The following is a 19,990-nucleotide window of genomic DNA, read 5'->3' on the forward strand; positions in this document are numbered from 1 at the left end:
TTGAACATGCAGGTCAGTTCTGGAACCCAGAATAATTCCACCCCAAACGAGCACTCCTGCACCACCGTAGCGGTGTCGTTCAATGATGTTTTCTTGGTGGTAACGGGTACCTGGAGTTCTCCATATGAAAGTCCGGCGAGAATCAGACTGCAAGCTAAACCTGGACTCGTCGGAAAGCATCACACAAGCCCACTGTTGCGGCGTCCACAATGCATGCTCTCTTCTCCAGGCTAACCGCAGGCGACAGTGATTTGCAGTAAGTGGAACGCATCTGACAGGTCTACGAGCATATAGACCAATCTGCCCTAAGCGTCTGTACACGGTCAGCCTTGAAATTGCCGTACCAGTGGCTGAAGAGAGCTGACGAGACAGGTCTGAGGCTGTCTCCGCCTGTTTCGTTTGGCAGTAACTGCCAAATACCGGTCCTCATTCGGCGTTGTAACTCTGGAGCGACCTGTGCTGTAACGTCTACTCACATTACCATTATCTTGGAATCGTTGCCAAAGCCTGGAGATGACACTCTGGGCAATTCCAAGTTCGTCTGATACTTCCAGTTGGGTACGCCCACATTCCAGACAGCCAATAATTCTACCACGTAAAAAATCATCCAAATGCGTCCTTTGTGTCATAACTATTCGGTTATTGCACTGAAATGCTTATAATGCGCCTGCGAACAATTTTACTTCTTTGCCTGTATTCCTTATATATCACTCTCTTACACTCTCGTCATTGTGACGTACCATCAGTGTCATCTGGTTACTTCCTGAAATTTGCATGTGATTCTTGAAGATGTGTGTAGTGATTTTACAGGTGATATATTTATTTTAGAGCTCGATTTCCGCGTGACTCCGAATTATCCTTAATTTATGGACATGAGTGTATAATTCTACATACAAACGAACTTTTTTTAGCCCAAAGGGGCGCTAGCCCAGAAGGGCTTATAGTCTAGAAGCGACATTTTGCGTTGAATCACTAAAGGCTATGTGTCACTTTTCAAATTGTTGCCATCAAATATGATCGCCTTGTATTATATTTAAAGAAACTAAGTAACGAAGAATCTGCATGAACGTATCTGTGTTTCTCGCATTGTGAAAAAAATGACAGTACATGGAATCATCAAATTTTGAATAAAGTAGTCCTCCGTCCGAACATGGGCACCTAGAATCCCGAATTTGGATTTTGTTTTACTGTCTATTTCATATTTTGCAAAACGTTAAAATTATTTTTGATTAAAAAACTCAACACTTTGAAAGCGAGCAGAAGAAATACTGCAGCGGATAAAACATTTTTATCTCCAGCGCGCAGGACTGTCTATCGGAAACTATAAACATATGTTGTTTTTAAATATTTTTAGCCCAAAGTGAAGTTAACCCAAATGCCCTCGAAACATGTATATACCTGTAAATAATGAAAACTCCCGTTTGCCGCAATATAAAAATCTAAAAATTATTAATTCATTTTATTTTTTATTTCATTATTCATTTTATTTATTTATTTCATTATTCATTTTATTTATTTATTTCATTATTCATTTTATTTATTTATTTCATTATTCATTTCATTTATTTATTTCATTATTCATTTTATTTATTTATTTCATTATTCATTTTATTTACGAGGGTTGGAACTTTAATAGTGGCAACTATTTATTTACAAGGAATACAAAAGTGATTCATGTCACCATGTTTTACAGTTCTTCAATATAGTCGCCAGCATTGTGTACAACCCGTTTCCAACGATATGGAAGTCACATAATACCTGTAGCAGCGTCTGTTTTGTTGATAGTTTGAATGGACCGGTCTACTGCTGTAAGAATCTCAGGAACAGTTTGGAAGCGAGTGCCACGAAGTGGTTCCTTCATCTTAGGAATTAAGTCATAGTCACAAGGGCTTAGATCTGGGGAGTATGGTGGATGGTAAAGCACTTCCCAGCCCCATCGCTTGAACAAATCAGTCACAGCTTGCACTGCATGCGGCCGAGCATTGTCATGCAAAATGAGAGGAGCGTTCTGCAGAAAGTGTCGTCGTTTTTTTCTCAAAGCTGGTCTGAGATTGTGCTCCAAAAATGAGCAGTAATACTGCGCAGTGACGGTCTGCTGTGGGGGAACGGTATGCGTTAGGATGACACCATCACAGTCGTACACGAGAATCACCATAACTTTCACATTGCTGGGGTTCTGACGAAATTTCCATTGTCGTGGTGACCCGTGATGACGCCATTCGTTTGATTGGCGTTTCAATTCTGGCTGGTACGATCGGGCCCAAGTCTCATCCAGCGTAATGATACGGCATAAAAAAGCATCTCCTTCGCGCTCATAGCGCTCCAGGTGGGTTCGAGCAGCATCGTATCATAGCCATTTCTGCATTTCCATCAATTGATGTAGAACCCATCGTGAAGCAATTTTTCTCATGGACAGGCGTTCCTTCAGAATGTGCAGCACAGTCGTATGCGCTAATCCTGTTTGTCCGGCCAGCTGACGAATCGTTTGGCGGTGATTATTGTCCATTAGTGCGGCAACAGCTTGCACGTCTGCATCGCTGACACTCGGACGACCTGGCCGCAGCATGTCTGCAACGTTTTGGCGTCCTTCATTGAATGCTTTCACCCATCTTGCTACAGTTCTGTAAGGCGATGCAGATTTCCTGCAAGCTTCTTGAAGCCCTTGATGACACTGTCCTGCTGTACGACCTCTGGCACATTCAATTTTTATCCAACATCGTTGTTTTTGTTTTGAAAACATCCTGACAACACTTACTTTAGACCGCGAGCTAATACAAGGATTCGTTCTTCGCGTCACTCCGCATGCGCGTGACGTAGGCAGGACGAGTCTTTTTGCTGAGAGGTAAGAAAGGTATGTAGTTCACGTGTGGTATACGCGATATTCTTTGGTTTTGTTGCGTAGCGTTTTTACTGCTGTGTTGCCACTATTAAAGTTCCAACCCTCGTATTTATTTCATTATTTTATTACTAAAAAATGAAATTTATTTATTAATTTATTTCATTATTCATTTTTTTATTTATTTAGAGAGTATTTAATTAGTTAATTAGTTATTTATTCATTTTTTGATTCTGAAGGTACTTTTCTTCCCAAATGAAACACTTGTGAATTTGTAACTCCAGTTGTCGAACAGCAAACAAAATCAGTTCATCTCTGCCTCCGGAATATCTTGATATGATTTATGACTGTACAAAATAGGTAGTAAAATTACTTTGCTTCTGTTATTTGCCTGCAGTTTCAGTCAGTCTCCAGGGGGTATTTTGTATTGTACCCTCAGTAAAAGAAAAAGCAAGAAAGTCTTGAATAAGAATAGTATTACTTGATATTCTTGATGTTATTGCGAGGAAAAAAAAAAAAAAAAAAAGAGTTACCTCTATCAGGTAAATCCTATAAAAATTACAATATCTTCAAAATTGAGGGAAAAAAACTTATATCTGTCAAGATTTATGCCGTAAATTCCATTCGTTTTGCTGGGTGCAACAATAATCTCCTTGGATGTTTTATTTTGCTAATGACATTTTTTAGGGCCTTTTTATTATTACGGTTTGGCTTTAAATCAGCATCGTAACACAGCAACTTTATCATCAAGTAAACCGAAATTCTACTCATTTTAGTGGGTATTATAATAATAATCACATCGTATATTTTATTTTGGTGATGACTTTCTCTGGCTTCTTTATTAGTCTTTGACTGTAAATTGGAGTTGTAATGCAGCATCTGTCCCATCAAATAAACACAAAAAATAAATAAGTAAGTAAAGGAACTTTTATTACTTAGTGGCGAATCAACATTTGTATCAAATCAGCAAAAGAAAGAAGCTTAATTATTATCAGCTGAATTTTTATATCAGCTCGTATTTTTTCCCAGAGAAAAGAGCAGTTCAGTTTTGAAACCAGAAAAATAAATAAATAAAATAAAATTAGAGAAGAAAAAATATTTCAGGCAATAACTGGCACACAGAGCAACGTCATAGAAAACGAACTTTTCAGGTCATAGGCCGGAGTTGTGGGCGTGATATTAGCTTCGAGCAATCATTTGGCTCAATCAGCCGCTGTTGGCTTGACCTGTTAGTGACCTTGGCCTGATAAAGCGCAGATAATTGAACGATGTTCCGTTTACTAAAAAATAATAAAAAGTGCTCATAAAAAAGTAATCCTCTTCTAGTATCTTTCCTCCTCCCCCCCCAAAAAAAGTAAATAAAAATAAAAAAAATTGTTGATAGAAGGTAAAAAGGAAAACACAAAAAGTTGTGAAGGCGCCAAATCATGGTTTTGAGGTTTATTGAACACATAGTTTTCGATGATCATTTAACAAGAGCGAAATATTGCTATCTTATTGAAAAGAGTATTGACATTATTATTTTTTCCGTTTTTATTTGTTTTATGAGGGGAAACAAGCAAATACAATATAACGGTACTCAATTTATCTGGATTTCTGAAATATTTCTGTACTTTTTTTTAGCTTTGTGAAAGTTTAATAAATTTACGTATAAATATATATATTATCATCTGTATTGATATAAAGATATTACATAATTTGAGCAATTTTTTATAAATACAGTAACTGAGAACAAATACAATACATATATTTTTACTTAAAAATATATAAAATTGAAAAAATAATAATAAATTAGTGTTAATTTTAATACATTTTCCGCGTCACAGAATACTTCATAATAGCTTATCTACACTTAAAATTATTCTTCATGATGTAATAATATAACAAATAACTTCAGCGTGTTACTGTGTAGATTTGTTACTTTTATATCAGAGCAGCAACCATGAAAAACGTGAAACGCCCTTTTCGAGATTTGAACTCGGGATTTCCCGATTGCTAGCCGGACGTGCTTCTAATTACACCACGAAGAAATGCGTTAAGGAAGGAGAAAATACCTAATATTCTCCCATTCTTAAAGGCGACTATGGCGGGGGGCACAGAATAGACAAATCATGTGGTGATAAAATAGCGTTGTTCACCTTTTAATAGTTCGGCCCCACTGTTGAGTCATTAGTGTTATTTGGAAGCTAGAAACTCGGAAAAATTGGTATTTTATTCTATCACAATGTGAAGCAACAGAGGGAGTTCTCGGTATAAGTTTCGGTCTTCCTTGAGAATACCTTAAGATTTCTTCAAAATGTTCACGTGCTCAAAAACGTATGATAATAATAATGTTTTTATGTTGTTTGTGTTTACTCATGCCGGAAGAATGCTATGTCATGCAAAGATTTACATCCATACTGTTAAACCGAGGTGAAATATTAGTAATTTTTCTTTCTAGTTCTAATTAATGTATCTTTTGTATATATTATTTTAGGCATCAATTAATATCTAGCTAGTTTCTGCATTGCTTTCTTTTCATTTAGCTTTTTGTAGTCTTTGCTTACTCAAAATGTTGACTTGATTTTTATTGGTTTTCGTCTTTTCATGCATGTTTCGACTTCTAATTTCAGTACTTCTCCACCTGTAATGCTTATATTTCAAGTCTACGCTATTAAAATCTATGCGCGTCTGTTCGTTTGTTTGTGGCATCATTTTCTCCGGAACGGCGCGGAGTTGAGTTTCGAGAGACGTACCCCCACCCGGATTAAAAAAAAAAAAAAAATCGTAAGAAGCCATTTTTGACCATTTTCATCTTTCTATGACTTTAATCAGCCTAGACATTGATTAAAAACTGTGAAAACGCTAATTTTCACACTCATTTTTCCGAGTGACAATAGTCTGTTTTGTTGGAGATAAAAATCTGCTTTTTTCGAAAAGTGTTGCCTCTGCTCGCTTTTAAAGCGTAGAGTTTTTTAATAAAAATTATGTAAGTTTAACAAAATATGAAATAAAAATAGCATTGTCAAGCATTAAACATATTATTATTGTATAAGGTCATACTCTGATATTGAAAAAAGAACAGGACTGCATATAACGTCATTGTACGTGGAAAATTTTTCGTTAATATCACCGTTTTAAATAAATTGGTTCTGTTTGCAACTTTTGTTTTAGGTTAGTACAATTCACATGATAGTGTTGCGTTCTGCGGGTTCGTGGATTTGGAGTGATTGACGATAACACTTGATGAAGAATGAAAACACAGTTTATTAGCCAGTTTGGACAGCTCCAAAAATACGCTTACAGTCGTCGAAAAACTACGACAAACACGCTGAAGCAATTAGCAACACAAACTTCAGGCTATTAGGCTGCTCGAGACTCTCCACGCTACAACTCGCGATGTATTCGACGATAGCCTGAACGACGCACACTCTCAATGCACCAACTCGACGGTAGACTGACGATAAAACTCGATAGACTACGAGACACTCGATAGACTTGCGATCGACTGACGACAGTTTACGAGACACTACTAGACTCCTCTTACTAGCTTTTGTGCTGCCTTCGAGAACATTCTGGGCCGAACCGGTAAGAACTCGTTCTAGAATGTTCTCCATCCGTCTACGGCATATCGCCAGTTTTGTCGCCAAATGGAGGATTTTACGCCAAATATGGGAACCCTGCATTCCCTTGCCATTTTCTGGCAACCCGAAACCCGCTTTGCGGAGAAGCTATCTTACCGCAGCTGGAGCATTTCGTAACAATATGTCATTGTCACGTTAATTCTTTTATTGATATACAGAAAATGTTGTTATATTACATTAAATTTAAATAATGACGTCATACGTATTAACCTGAAATATCAAAAGTTTTTCCTTCCCGGTTTGGCAAAAAAAAAAGTTACCGCTTGTATTTTATATATACTGCGAATTTAATCTCATAATTTAATCTTTCTTTATTCCTTTACTTTTGCTTAACAGGCCAATAGCATTATATAGCCATATTCGATTGATTTGTAGAACATTTATTAAGCGAAATAATTCTTTTCCCAAAACAAAGACTTCGATCGATCGATTACTTGAACTATGCGGAAAACTTTTCATTTGAAATCAATGCCAAAATAAGCTCGAATTTTGTCACAATTTAATTTTTTATAACATGTCTAAAACTGATTTCTAAATGCAATTTTATAAAAGCCGTCGAATTCTTCTATTTGCAGCATATTCTACAGAGCTGTAGGTACAATTATCTTAATATAAGAATCAAATTATGAATTTCGTGAAATAATGATGTAAAAAAATGACAGAATGATTAATAAAGTGACTAGATATTCTTGATTTTATTTTCAGCATAGAGTTCAAGATTCTCAAGCTATAAATTTTTTAAGCACCCTTCCAGGCCGTAGCACTCCAACGAACAAAAAACACATTTAAAATAAATAAGATACACAGATTTATAGAGAAAACACTTTATATTTTCATTAATTTCTAGAAAAAGATATAATAATTCACTGAGCTCGAGATTTCTGAAAATTTTTCACTCTTCCGTTTTGAAAAGAAAAAAAGAAAAAAAATTCCACCACTCACTTCACACATTTCTGAAACATTCTTTCTTAACGTAAAATCGTAAATTCTCGAAAACTGCAAAGAAATTTCTCTGATATTATGACAAGATTTATTAAAAATAAGGAAAGACAATACATAGAGAGCTAAAATAGACAATAAAAACCAAATTTTAAATGGTAATGAATATTCTTGAATTATTTGCAGTACACATATACTATAAAAATTGCGTACCGCCCTGTTGGCAGCCCTGGTTTCCTTTACACCCAGTTCTGAGCCCCGGATTTAAATCCCGAAGAAGCCATGGACGAAAGTGTATTATATTGGGTCGGCATAGGGACACTTAAAATACCGTGGAGCAGATTCTTTGATAATTATTTTTCATTCTTTTTAATTTACTTAACTATTTTACCTATTTTTAGTTATATAAATAACTGTTTTATATGTTTTGGAGCAAAATATTTCGTATATAACTTGACTTTGACAAGACTAAAATTCAAAAACGTGGCGAGCTTGGCGAACTTTTTGCGAGCTTGACGATGCCTAATATTTGTCGAAATAGACTCGAATGTATTATCACATCGAAATTATTAAAAAATTTTAGATTAAACAGATTCAGCCTGTAGGAAACAAAATTGAGAAATTTAAATTGTCCACCTCAGTCGGTATTCTCCACAAAAAAACTCGTAGCCAGGTCATAATTATTAAGTTATTTCAATCAATAAGGATATTTTATCACTATTCGATTTGAGCGCTTCTTTCGACTCATCAGTGCACGAGCGGTACGACGGTCGAACACAGGTATTTCGACTACTATTCAAGCACCGACGAAGAAATGAGTGCGTTCGGGGTTTTTACTATACGTAATGGATTTATCTAGCTATGCGTGACGTTAGTAAAAACTTTTCCGAGAAATAAAGTTCTCCTTCTCCCACCATAGGAGAGATCCTAGCCGTCACAGTTCGTTGTAAACGATGTCCCGGACATGTGCACAGGACATGCAGAAATTGAAGCAAAAATATTTCACTTGCACCTTTGTCTCGCTCATATTTTCTCTTACTTCAAAAACCGTTTTCGCAGATTTCAGATTTGATAATGGGTTAACGTGATTAATTTTTGCCATATTCTTTTAGAAAGCCATCCACGAAGACAAACATTTTTTTTTAGGCAGATGACTGTCTTCTGATTTGCCATAATCCAGTCCAGTATGCCTTGATTTCAGCCTCGGAGATCGTGAGGTGTATCATGAATTTTCAAATATAAGTTGCAGAAATTTTCTGCTTTGGAAATGTTTGGAAATATCATCTACCGCCACATGATGATTGTATTCCGTGTATTCATTCGCTTTTGAATTTATAATAGCAAGTCTTGTTAGTCCTAGACAATTCATACTGACATTAAAGTAACTCGTTCATCATATTCTAGTTCAATCATATTCTCTGCAAATGTTTGTTTTTTATTCTAGCTCTTGTCTACAAGTAGCCGACGGGTACGAACATTAAACATTACTAGTTCAATTCAGCTTCAAATCCTGACGAGCGGGCTCGCTGCATGGGAGTTTCTGTGATTCTCTTCACATGTAACCTGAATACGAGGTATTTTTCCTTAAAATGTCTTTCAGGAAGGCATCTCTTCCCTTAGGCATTTAGACCTTGCGGGCTTTACCATAAAATAAGTAATCCTAATTCTAGGTTTTTTTTTTTCATTTATTGTACCTATATATAATTAATTATGCTTTTGTGTGTCATTTCATAATTAATTAATATTTCAGAATTTTATAAATTTACTCATTATATTAAATATTCTGAGCACAAATCCTATTATGTATTTCTGTGTTTCTGTCTCACTATGTTTGTGTTTATACTATCTCACTTAAACCATATACGTTAAGCAAGAAAAACTGTTGATGCGTTTATACACTAGATGGCGTTACGATGCTTTTAAAAACAAGAATGTGCTCTCAAAATTTGAAGTAAACAAACCTGCATTTCTTTTAGCTGATATTCGGATAATACATTACATCCATTTAAAGAACTGTCTCTTTGTAAGAGATAAAAATTTCAGGAATGTGAGTGAAATTTAGCCGAAGAGGAAGCAGAAAAGAAGAGCGAGTTCTATTGTACTTAACTATTATTATTATGGAAAAAATAACTAGACTTCAAGCAGTGTATTAAAATACTTTTAACGCCATACCGACGACGAAAGCCTATCGATCAAATCCGAATTATTTGGAGAAAGGAAAAGAAAAAAAAGATGCAAAACAAAAGGATTATAAGTTTCAACCCATCGATTAAAGAACCACTTCAAAACTTCTCACTAAGCTGCAAAAACTGATTTTTATTTTTTTAAAGAGAATAAAATTGCGTTCTGAAAGCGCTACGGATTAAAAAGCGCTTTTGCTTCCCTATTAGAGATTAAAATATTGGGGAAAATCTTTGTGTTGAGTGGTTCGATTATGCTTTTTTATTATTTTAGTTTAATTTTTATTCTCTATTCTATCCTCTTCATTTTTTCCCCTTTATTCTCTAGCAGACGATAAATTTAAAACCCGCTTTTGTTCTCAGCCAATGAGGTGAGATTAAATACTTCCGTATCATTAAGCAAGAGAGAGTTTAGGCGGGAAAATCGAACAAAGAAGATGGAATTTTTCCACCGCAGATTGCGGTCTGAATGGGTTTATTCGCCCGTTATAAACGCCTTGCTTCTGCACAATAAATCCAGCGTTATTTGGTAAGTATTTGTCACACATTATTAAACAGGACTTTTTTGTGCGAGTGTTGGAGTTATTTGTTTATTTTGTTTCTGTTCCATCTCAGTCATAATGTCAACTTGAACAGCAAAAGTGCTTAGAAGTAGCGTTTCAAACATTTAGTCAACTCTTTTATCTATGGAAACAGAGTCTTTAAATGACATTTTCCTTTTGTTCTGCTCTGATTTAATTCCTTATTACTCATATGCAGTTTTGTTTTCTTAAATCTTTGTGGACTTAAAAACCTTTTTCTCGTATTTCTATATTTCATACATAAATTGTTCATTCTTCTCAGTCAGTAAGTTAGATGGTCATTTTTCTCAAGTACTGTTAGAAGATAAATAACTGACGGTTAGAAACAAAGCCATCACTTCGTCAAGTTAGAAGTTTTAAAAAGTAAATTTTTTATTTAAAATTATACAAAACTCTTTTGTTTGCAAACAGCGTGGTCTGAAAACTAACCGATTAGGCGAGTCACTGTCATTCCATGCCGTATAAAATATATAATCTATACGTCAAATTCTAGCAGCATATTGCTTATAATAAATAAGGATTTACAAACAATAAATCAAACAGGGCAGAGTCACATTAATGTGACCCCCTCCTACGTTTGACATCAGCGCTAAATAATTCTTGACATATCCCATATAACAACAGCAGGATTGGTGGACACATGAAGTGTGTTGTTGGCATTTGGAAAACGTATAATTTGTTGTCGTAAATAAACGGAGTGGTTTAACAAATCTATTAATAGAAATGACTATTGGCTTTCAGGCCAAGGTTGGTAAGATTTCATAAACTACACAATTTGCGAACTGTTGGCGTGCAGCTGTGGTAAAAGTTTATCATGAATGACAGAATGGCATAACAGAAAATAAATTGCAGGAAAGCTGGCGAAACATCAAAAGCCATACATAAAAGAGATGAAGTTCTTCTCCAGCGGTACGTCCGGGCGTTTGCTGCGGTGGAGCAACACACTGACCAAATGATGAGGTGCAACCGCAAATGTATCCAGAACGGTAGCTTAACGAACCTAGGTACGAGACTCCACAGCAGACAGGGGGGTGGTTATAACAGCTATGGTAAGACTGTTCATTGGTGAATGAAGCTGGAATTTGCACAGCAGTACCAACCATGAACCTCTGTTGATAGGCAAAAGATCTTCTTTGCCTATAAACAGATTCCTTCTCTGATAAATCACGTTTTTTTTTTTTTTTCCCCCTTCATCGGATGGATGGATGTTGGCACACACAAGCCCCTCAACTATCTGTGGAAGAAACTCAAGGCAACATGATAATCTAGAGAACGTTTGTGTGGCACTCTCTAGGTCCAGATGGCACTGTAAGGTATTTCTCCCACCTTCTTGGCGTGCCTTCGGGGTGTGGTGGTCTGCACATTGGGCCGGTATTCCAGAAGTCTGCGGTTCGATTCCCGGGGAAGTCCTTGTTAATTTTTCATCTTTCCTGCTTCCAAAAAATACCTAATGTCTTTACAACACTTTGAATAGCTCACAGACCACGTACGTCCATTAATATAGATATTTTTCCTTAGGCAAGATGGCTCCAAGATTCCTTAGGCATCTTCCAGCACGAGAGTGCGACATGTGACAGGACTAGTAATGTCTTTAAGTATTTAGAAGAGCACAAGCTTCCCCGGCCCTCAAATTTGTCAGATGTAAATTTAATTGAGAATGTGTATGGAACATCGATCAGATTGTTTACTCTATAGACCCTCCGCCACTCATCCCCAGTAGTTTTTCAACTGCATTGTAATCACCGTGGTTTCATATCCCTGTAAACTATTCGTTGCTAACTTCGAAACAGACTATAACTAATATTTGCTCCTTGAAAGAGAAAGACCTGTGTGAGGCTCTTTTAAAATGTATCGAGGTTTTCTATAAAATCGTCATAAGGTTGAGTTTTGCTAAATTTTAAATTAGTGTACACAAAAAACATATTGGTGATTAGGAGCTCCCATACGCTAATCATCATGAATAAGTTCTTTTAGATTCAATTTAAAATAACAGGAAGAAAAGATGGGAGCAAAAACAGTCGTATTACACAAATTTATTTTCGTCCAGTCCACCTTTTTCGTTCTTCAGTTGATTTAGAATTCGAAATTATTTTGTTTTATTTGAAAAATTTGAAACTGCGACACTGCCTAATCCTTTTTATTACTAAATATTTATATTCTAAGAACTGAAGTTTCCAGAAGGGGATTCTTGAGCTAAATATTGTCACTGCTTTTATTATTTCTTTAAACAATTATACGTCTCAGTTTGAATTTTTAATTAGTAGGAAATATTTGCTCTTGTAAGTCAACACAGTAAATCCTTTTCACTTTCTTCGGTATTGTATTCTTTGAAAAAAGTGTCAGCTGAAAATTAATTTTTTGATTAAATGCAAGTTAATATTATTGAGGAAGAAAAAAATGTTACAAGTTTTCACGGGCAAAATTTCCGAAGAATAGCTTAATTTTTATGCCAATAAGTTTCCCCATATATTAATTAAGTTTTTCAATTTTAAAAACAATTTTTTAATGTATACTCACAGATCTATTTTTTTTTTTTTTTTTTTTTTCGAAATCCTACACGTCATTTCAAAATTCTTCTTTGTGTATTTCAATACATATACTTGCATATACGGATATATGAAAGAACAAGGAATGTTCAATTCGCATACTCTATTCTTTTTCAGGACATTGACCATAGATGAGGAATGAAAGATCGTTCTAAATCTGTAATAGTATTGAGGAATTTTTGCAAAGATCTAAGAAGTTTTTCTTTCAGTTATACTACTGATATGTGACTTCACAATGATTGTTGGATCAAATCAGATAACTTAGTTACTATGGAAAAGTAATGAAGGATTATCTTTTTTAAAACTAAAGCTTTTCTAAACTAACACTTTTCTAAAGAATTTTTGTTGTTGTACATTTGTATTTCGAAAATAGGTGTAGAGTCATTAGGTTCTTTTCGATGCTAGGAAACCGCAGTGCCCTCGTCGGGACTCGAACCTGGACCTCTCGAATACTCGCCGAGTGTGCTACCGTTACACCACGAAAGCATGCTGGAAGGAGGGAGAAGACACATTATATACTTCCTCTTTTATAAGGCGACTGGGGATTAGGGAGCCCAGTTGTCAAATCCTGATGGTGACTAATTATTGTCCACTACATTTTAGTTCGAGTGCCATTTATAGAGTTATTAGGTTATTTTGAAGCAGGAGATGTCGAAAATTTACACTGCCGTCGCCGGGACTCGAACCTGGCTATACGCGCCGAGTATGGTACCGTTGCACTACGAAGACATGCTGAAAAGAGGGAGAAAATTTCTCATAAATTTGGAGTGGTTTTGTTTTATTATCGGATGCATTTATTCGAAGAAAATTTCGTGTCGTTCCCTAAAAAGTTCTGAATAATTTCAGATGGAAGCACGTCATTCCACTCATAATATTCTCGCTCCTAACACTTTAGTTACCATTGGGCTTGCGGTGGCTCTAGACGTAAAAGGATGAACTAATTTTCATCTATCCTCAAAAATGTCTTAGACATGCTGTTAATAGAGATGTTATAAGAAAATTTTAATTTTTCTTGATAATTGAATTTAGTTTAATTTTTAATACTGCATTTTAGTTTGACTTCATGGAAGTGTTTACGTTACACGTGAATGATGCGCAAAAGAATTTGAAGTAAAATACAATGATGTTGTGATTCCAAGTTTAAATTGTAAAGACGGAAGCTGTATCTATTTTAACGGCAGCCATCAAATGAAAAATTATTTATTTATTATGATATGATCACTTTATCAATTGATTTCACAAATTTCAAAAAATGAACTTATGAATTTATTATAATATATTAAATGTTATTGTACACATTACGCTTCATACTCAAAATGCAGTAAACCCTGGTGTGCAGAACATCTCCATAAGACTACCACTTCTGAGAGTGACCGATATTTTTAAGCGCATGAATAACTACTGGCACTGAATCTCATCTTTTTTTAAGAATATTAACTCCCTCTACTGAAAACCAAAATCATTTGAAACTGTGAATTATAATATTATAGCTATATTAATAGCTATAATTATAATCTTATAGCTAGATAATTACAATTGTTGTTCATGCTTGCTTCCATTTGGTGAAAACCGAACACGTAATCAAGAAAATACCTCGATTCAAGCAACACTTTGGATAAAAGAAGGAATAATTTAATACTGTGAAATATATTTTCGCTAATTACTCAATTTCAATTAGAGATATAATTTTAACATCGTTATATTGATACTGCAGCTTCCATTCTGAATTTCAGCAATAGCCATGAAATCCTGTTGAGGAGAGTGAGGAACGCATACCGAAGTAATGAAAATTAGAAGAACATAAATGTTCTAAAATTTACGTACAGTAATCTGAATTACTGGTAAAATATTTTCAGAGTAATAGTAACTTTAAAGAAGTTTGAATTTCATTTTTTCTCAGAAATATCTCCTAAACACGTGGGTAGCAATTCAATTCTCTTTTTCTTGTTTAGTCCAAAGGGGCTTTGTTCCTGAAGGACTATTGTTTTCGGTTTTGCATTTGTTCAATATAAATTTCCGTTTTACTTTTCAAACTGTTGCCACCAAATGTTAGAGTTCTGTAGTATATTTGAAGAAATTAAGTAATGAAAAATCTGCATAAATGTATGTAGGTTTCTCGCATTGTGATAAAACAATGGTACATAGAGCCATCGGATTTTGAATGACGTAATCCTACTGAGAATATGGGCATGTGGAAGCCCAAATTTGAAATTTGGAATTTGTTTTATTATCGACTAGCAGCTACGCGGGCAGCCTTCGTCTGGCTTTTAAATGTACCAGGAAAATGCCTGAAGAATACAACAAACGTTAAATTTAAAAACTGCACAGAATTTTACTCTGCAGAGCAACTTGAAACAAAAAAAAAAAAAAAAAAAAAAAAAAAGCTGAAAGGTTTCAGATTTTAAATTGCGTCTAAAGGGGCGTATTTTAACGTTTTGTGTGTTACCTTTATTTATTAAATGTCATGTTCTTAGCACTTAAACCATAAAATTCAGTTCAACAGCAATGTCGCAAAGTAATTTTAAAAAAATGAGCATGTCTTTAGAATTTCCGTTACAGTTTCGTACGCTGGAGATAAAAAGGATTTTTTTCCCGTAGAGTGTTACCATTGCTCGCTTTTAAACCGTCGAGTTCGTTAATCAAAAATTTGTTAAAATTATGAATATGAAATCGATAATAAAACAAATTCCAAATTTCAAATTTGGGCTTTCGGATGCCCATATTCACAGTAGGATTACGTCATTCAAAATTGGATGGCTCTGGATACCGTTGTTTTATCACATTGCGAGAAATATGCAAACATTTATACAGGTTCTTCATTGTTTAATTTGTTCAAATATAATGCAGGACTCTAACATTTGGTGGCAACAATTTGAAAAGTGATACACCGTTTATAGTGATTCGACACAAAATCGCAAAACGAAAACAATAGTCATTCAGGGACAAAGCCCCTTTGTACTGAGAAAAATGTATTACATATAACAAAACTACAATAAAATAAGCAATATCTCTTAATAAAATATTAATTATCCTAATAAATAAATTAACCAACTTCCCATTGCCTTCTCTCAACAAACGTCCAGTATCCAAGAGAAACATTAAATTAAAAACTCCAAAAAATTATCGCCCTCATTTTTCCGAGTGGGAACAGTGCTGATTAAACCACATTTCTAAAAGAATGAAACTATTCAAAATGATGCGATAAAATCGAAAAAATTAAATAAAAAAATCTGATTCGAATTTTGAAAAAAATCGCTTCGAGGTGCACTGGCTTTTGTCTAGATGCACCTATATACCAAATTTCGTACCCCTGGGTCTATTAGCTTATGCGCAATACGAACGAAAGACACACAGACTCTTTCTTTTATTATATGTAGAGATTTCCTATTTTGTAAAACCTTAAAGAATTTTTGATTAACAAACTCAAGGATTTCAAAGCGAGCAATGGTAACGTTGTACAGAAAAAAACAGTTTTATCTCCAGCGCGTAAGACTATGTATCGGAAATTCTAAACATAGGCTCCATTTAAAATTATTTTGCGATATTGCTCTTGAACTAAGTTTTATGCTTTAAGTTCGAAGAACATGATATTTAATAAATAAAGGTAACACAGAAAATGTTAAAAAAATCCTCCTTTGGGCATAATCTAAAATCTGAAAGCTTTCAGATTTTTTTTTTTTTAATCCGTTAGTTTTTGTTGTTGTTGTTGCCATGAACGAATCAAAATCTCTTCATTTTCCTATTTCAAATGACTCTCCCTTCGTTAAAATTTTTTTAAGGTTCTTTATGGGCTATGTGCCTTATCTGTTCTACTTTATAAACTAGACTAGCTATAGAATGGTTAATTATAAAGAAGGCGCGTCCTAGCTCGTAAATAATAATAACGAGAGGCATATTTTTATTTCAAAGCCGTTTTATTTCATTAGACGCATTGCGAAACTTCGACCTCGAGGATTCGGAATGCAAACTTTGAGTTTCTAAGAAAACATTCTCCCAGGTAAGTCTCAGGACCTCCTTCTCTTATTCTTAACTTGTACATATTCATAAGCCGCATCATGATAAAATAAGTCAGTCTGGAGACTGGCTGAGACTGGCTAAGAAAAGACTTGGGAATCCCTGATTTATAAAATGAAGCCTGTCTGACACAAACTTAACATAAATCGACAAAGTTAAAAAAAAAAAAAAAAAGTCTAGCGAAAAGAAGCCGAATATGAAAGAGGATCTTAAATATTTCTAAAGAAGAAAAGCAACTTCAAAGTCATAAAGAGTTACCGCCGTCCTCCACGTGTGCTGTCTCGTGGTGTAAGTGGTAACGTCCGAGTAAGTTCGGAATATTCGGAGTTCAAATCCAGAACCGGGTCCAAAACCGGTGTAACAGGAGCGGCTGAACCGGGCGGTAAAATTTAGAATTTCTAGAGGCAACGGGGCGATATAATTCAGGAAACGTAAAGATTGCACCGGGAGGCAAAATGTCTAGCTCTATTCCAGTCTCCAGCTTTTGCATATGATACGAAAAATCCACTAATTATGCCATGGATGTTCATGTAAATAACTTGCATCGGAATTCTTCATTTTTTTTACATGCCCATTTTGCCTGAGTTATCATTCAACTCCTTTTCTATTGATAGTGACTAGAATTTTTTTTTTTTTTTTTTTTTTTTTTGTCATCCATAATAATAGAAGCAAGTGTAATGTGTCTGTCTGTCTGTCTGTCTGACCGAGCTCTCCAGCCAAATCTATCGCACGCAGGGACCTGGAATTTTTTATACGGAAGCACAAAGGGGCTGGCCACCAGACCTCGAAGCCCGATTTTCGATTTTTGAATTAGAAAAATTTAAAAAAAAATATTTATAATTAATTAATCACGGTTTTTTTGACTCACTGATATTATTATTTGTTTTCAAATAACGTTCGATTGTAACAATTGATTTCTTTATTCTAGCGTTAGTTTGCTGTTTTGACGATACATTAAATCGATTAATTACAATTCATTTCTTTTTTGTAGCTTGTGGGGGGGGGAAGAGAGAGAGACAGTCTACATGTCCTACACTACTATTCCTGCGCTATTCACTTATCTGCATTTTCTAAATGCACGGGCAACGCCGGGCGGGTACACCTAGTATTAAAATAAAAACAGTATTGCGATGAAATTTTGTTCATGTTTTTAATACTTTACATGAATTTAAGTTTATATTTTCTTGACATATATAATTAGGCGAGGGAAGTGCCAGTTTATTGGATTTCTTTAAACACAAAACTGGAAGTTGCAGTCCATCCACCCCGCAATTATTTAATTCGTACTTCACATCGGATAAAAAAGAACTAGTTCTGAATTTTTTTCACCCTTGAAAAGGCTATATTTCGTCCCCAGCTGACGATACAAACTTCAGTAACAAAAAATTAAAACAGTTCTTAATATTCTTGTCGCCATTTAAGTTATAGAAATGCATGGCGACCGGGAGTCTCATCTCAAATGTAAAACGCTAAAAACTAAGAATTCTAGTTAAGCTTCTTGCAAATGCTTATTTTGTATGAAATATATATCGTACATGGGCTTAGAAAATCTTCTTGTTATTTATAATTATCGTAAAAATATTTACAAAAATCATTAATTAAATATTACAAATTATACGAATTTGTTATTAATTACATTTATACGGTATTTCTCCCGCCTTCTTAGCATTCTTTCGTTGTGAGGTGGTCAGCACACTCGGCGAGTATTTAAAGAGGCCCGTGGTTCGAGTCCCGGCGAAGGCGTTGCTCATTTTTCATGTCTCTTGCTTCGAAATATCCTAATGTCTCTACAGTGGCGCCCGAACTAAAAAAAAGTGGTGAATGATGATTCTTCACCAGGATTTGGCGATTGTGTCCCCTAAAAACTCCAGTCGCTCGCCCTTTAAAAGGGGTAGTATATAAGGTATTTCTCCCGCCTTCTTAGCATGCCTTCGTGGTGTAGTGGTCAGCACGCTCGGTGCGTATTTCGAGAGGATTGTGGTTCGAGTCCCGGCGAAAGCGTTGCTCATTTTTCATTTCTCTTGCTTCGAAATATCCTAATGTCTCTACGCATCAAGCAGAGATACCGCAAAATTAAAAATAAAAACATTTTTTACTTAACTTTTAAGCAATTTAAATTTTTCATTTGAAACAGAAATCAAAGATTTATTCTAAGGAATCACATGTTTATGAAAGTCGTTGATTAGATATGTATTACAAATTATATGAACCACCTGTACTATGAACTGCATTAATAATTAGACATCTTAAAATTCAAATCAACATATAATGCATGTATAAATTAATAACTTAATAAGTAGACTAAACGTTTAATCATCTTTAGGATTTCATATTATCCCAAAGCACCCACTCCATATGACCATGGTCATATGAATTGTAGGAGTGAAAAAAATGATTAGCATTTCTTGGGTTATAAGAAAGCTCTCAAGGAGTCTAAGAATGTCTCAAGGAGCTCTGTCTAAGAGGAACGTTGGAACTAAAATTAAGTTCGGAAAAAAAACGCAGAGCTCTTGTTTATTTCCCTATATGTCGTTTGACATTTTATAGAATTTTTTGGAGTGGACTGAGAAGAGCGGCAAACTGATTGCCCAGGGCGGCTGAAACTCTAGCTACATAATGTCGATAGTACGCATGTGAAGATTCTGAACAGGCGATAAATATGCATTAATACTCTTGCTCATTATTATATCTTTATCAAAATCAACTTTTTGTCCAGTTGATTACTCGCCAGTTTCAGTTCTATGCCGTGACGACTCTACGTAATATCAATCCTGCGTAGTGCCGATTCTATCAATAAAACCTGTATGGGCGATACTGGATATTCATGGGAAATCACAATTAGTGTTCTCTTCCTCTACTAGTTTGCTGTATAATTAAAATCGACAGTGTTATTAAAAATGAAAACTACATTAAAAGGGGGGGAATCGTCTATGGAAATACATTGTTTACTTTCTAAGTTAATAAATTTGTAAACTAAATAATTTTTATAATTACGTATAATGCAAATAATTAAATATTAGTATGCTCAGCTTGTATTATGTTGTTATTCTTTTATATATTACGTTTTATTGTTATTATTACCATTCTGTTGGACTGTTTTCTGCATATCTTATTTTTCAATGATAGTTTTAATTCGTGATCTTTCTTCATCAATATATTTCGAATGGTGCGCAGAAAAAAGTCACCTGGAAGGAAAGGAAACGGAAGGAAGGGCACCGGAAAGTAAGGAACGGAAAGGGAGGCACCGATTAAAAAAAGGAACTCAAAAATC

This window comes from Stegodyphus dumicola, chromosome 9 (genome assembly GCF_044657685.1).
Source record: "Stegodyphus dumicola isolate Sdum_Otavi_A_Nest chromosome 9, ASM4465768v1".
NCBI classification, from domain to species: domain Eukaryota; kingdom Metazoa; phylum Arthropoda; class Arachnida; order Araneae; family Eresidae; genus Stegodyphus; species Stegodyphus dumicola.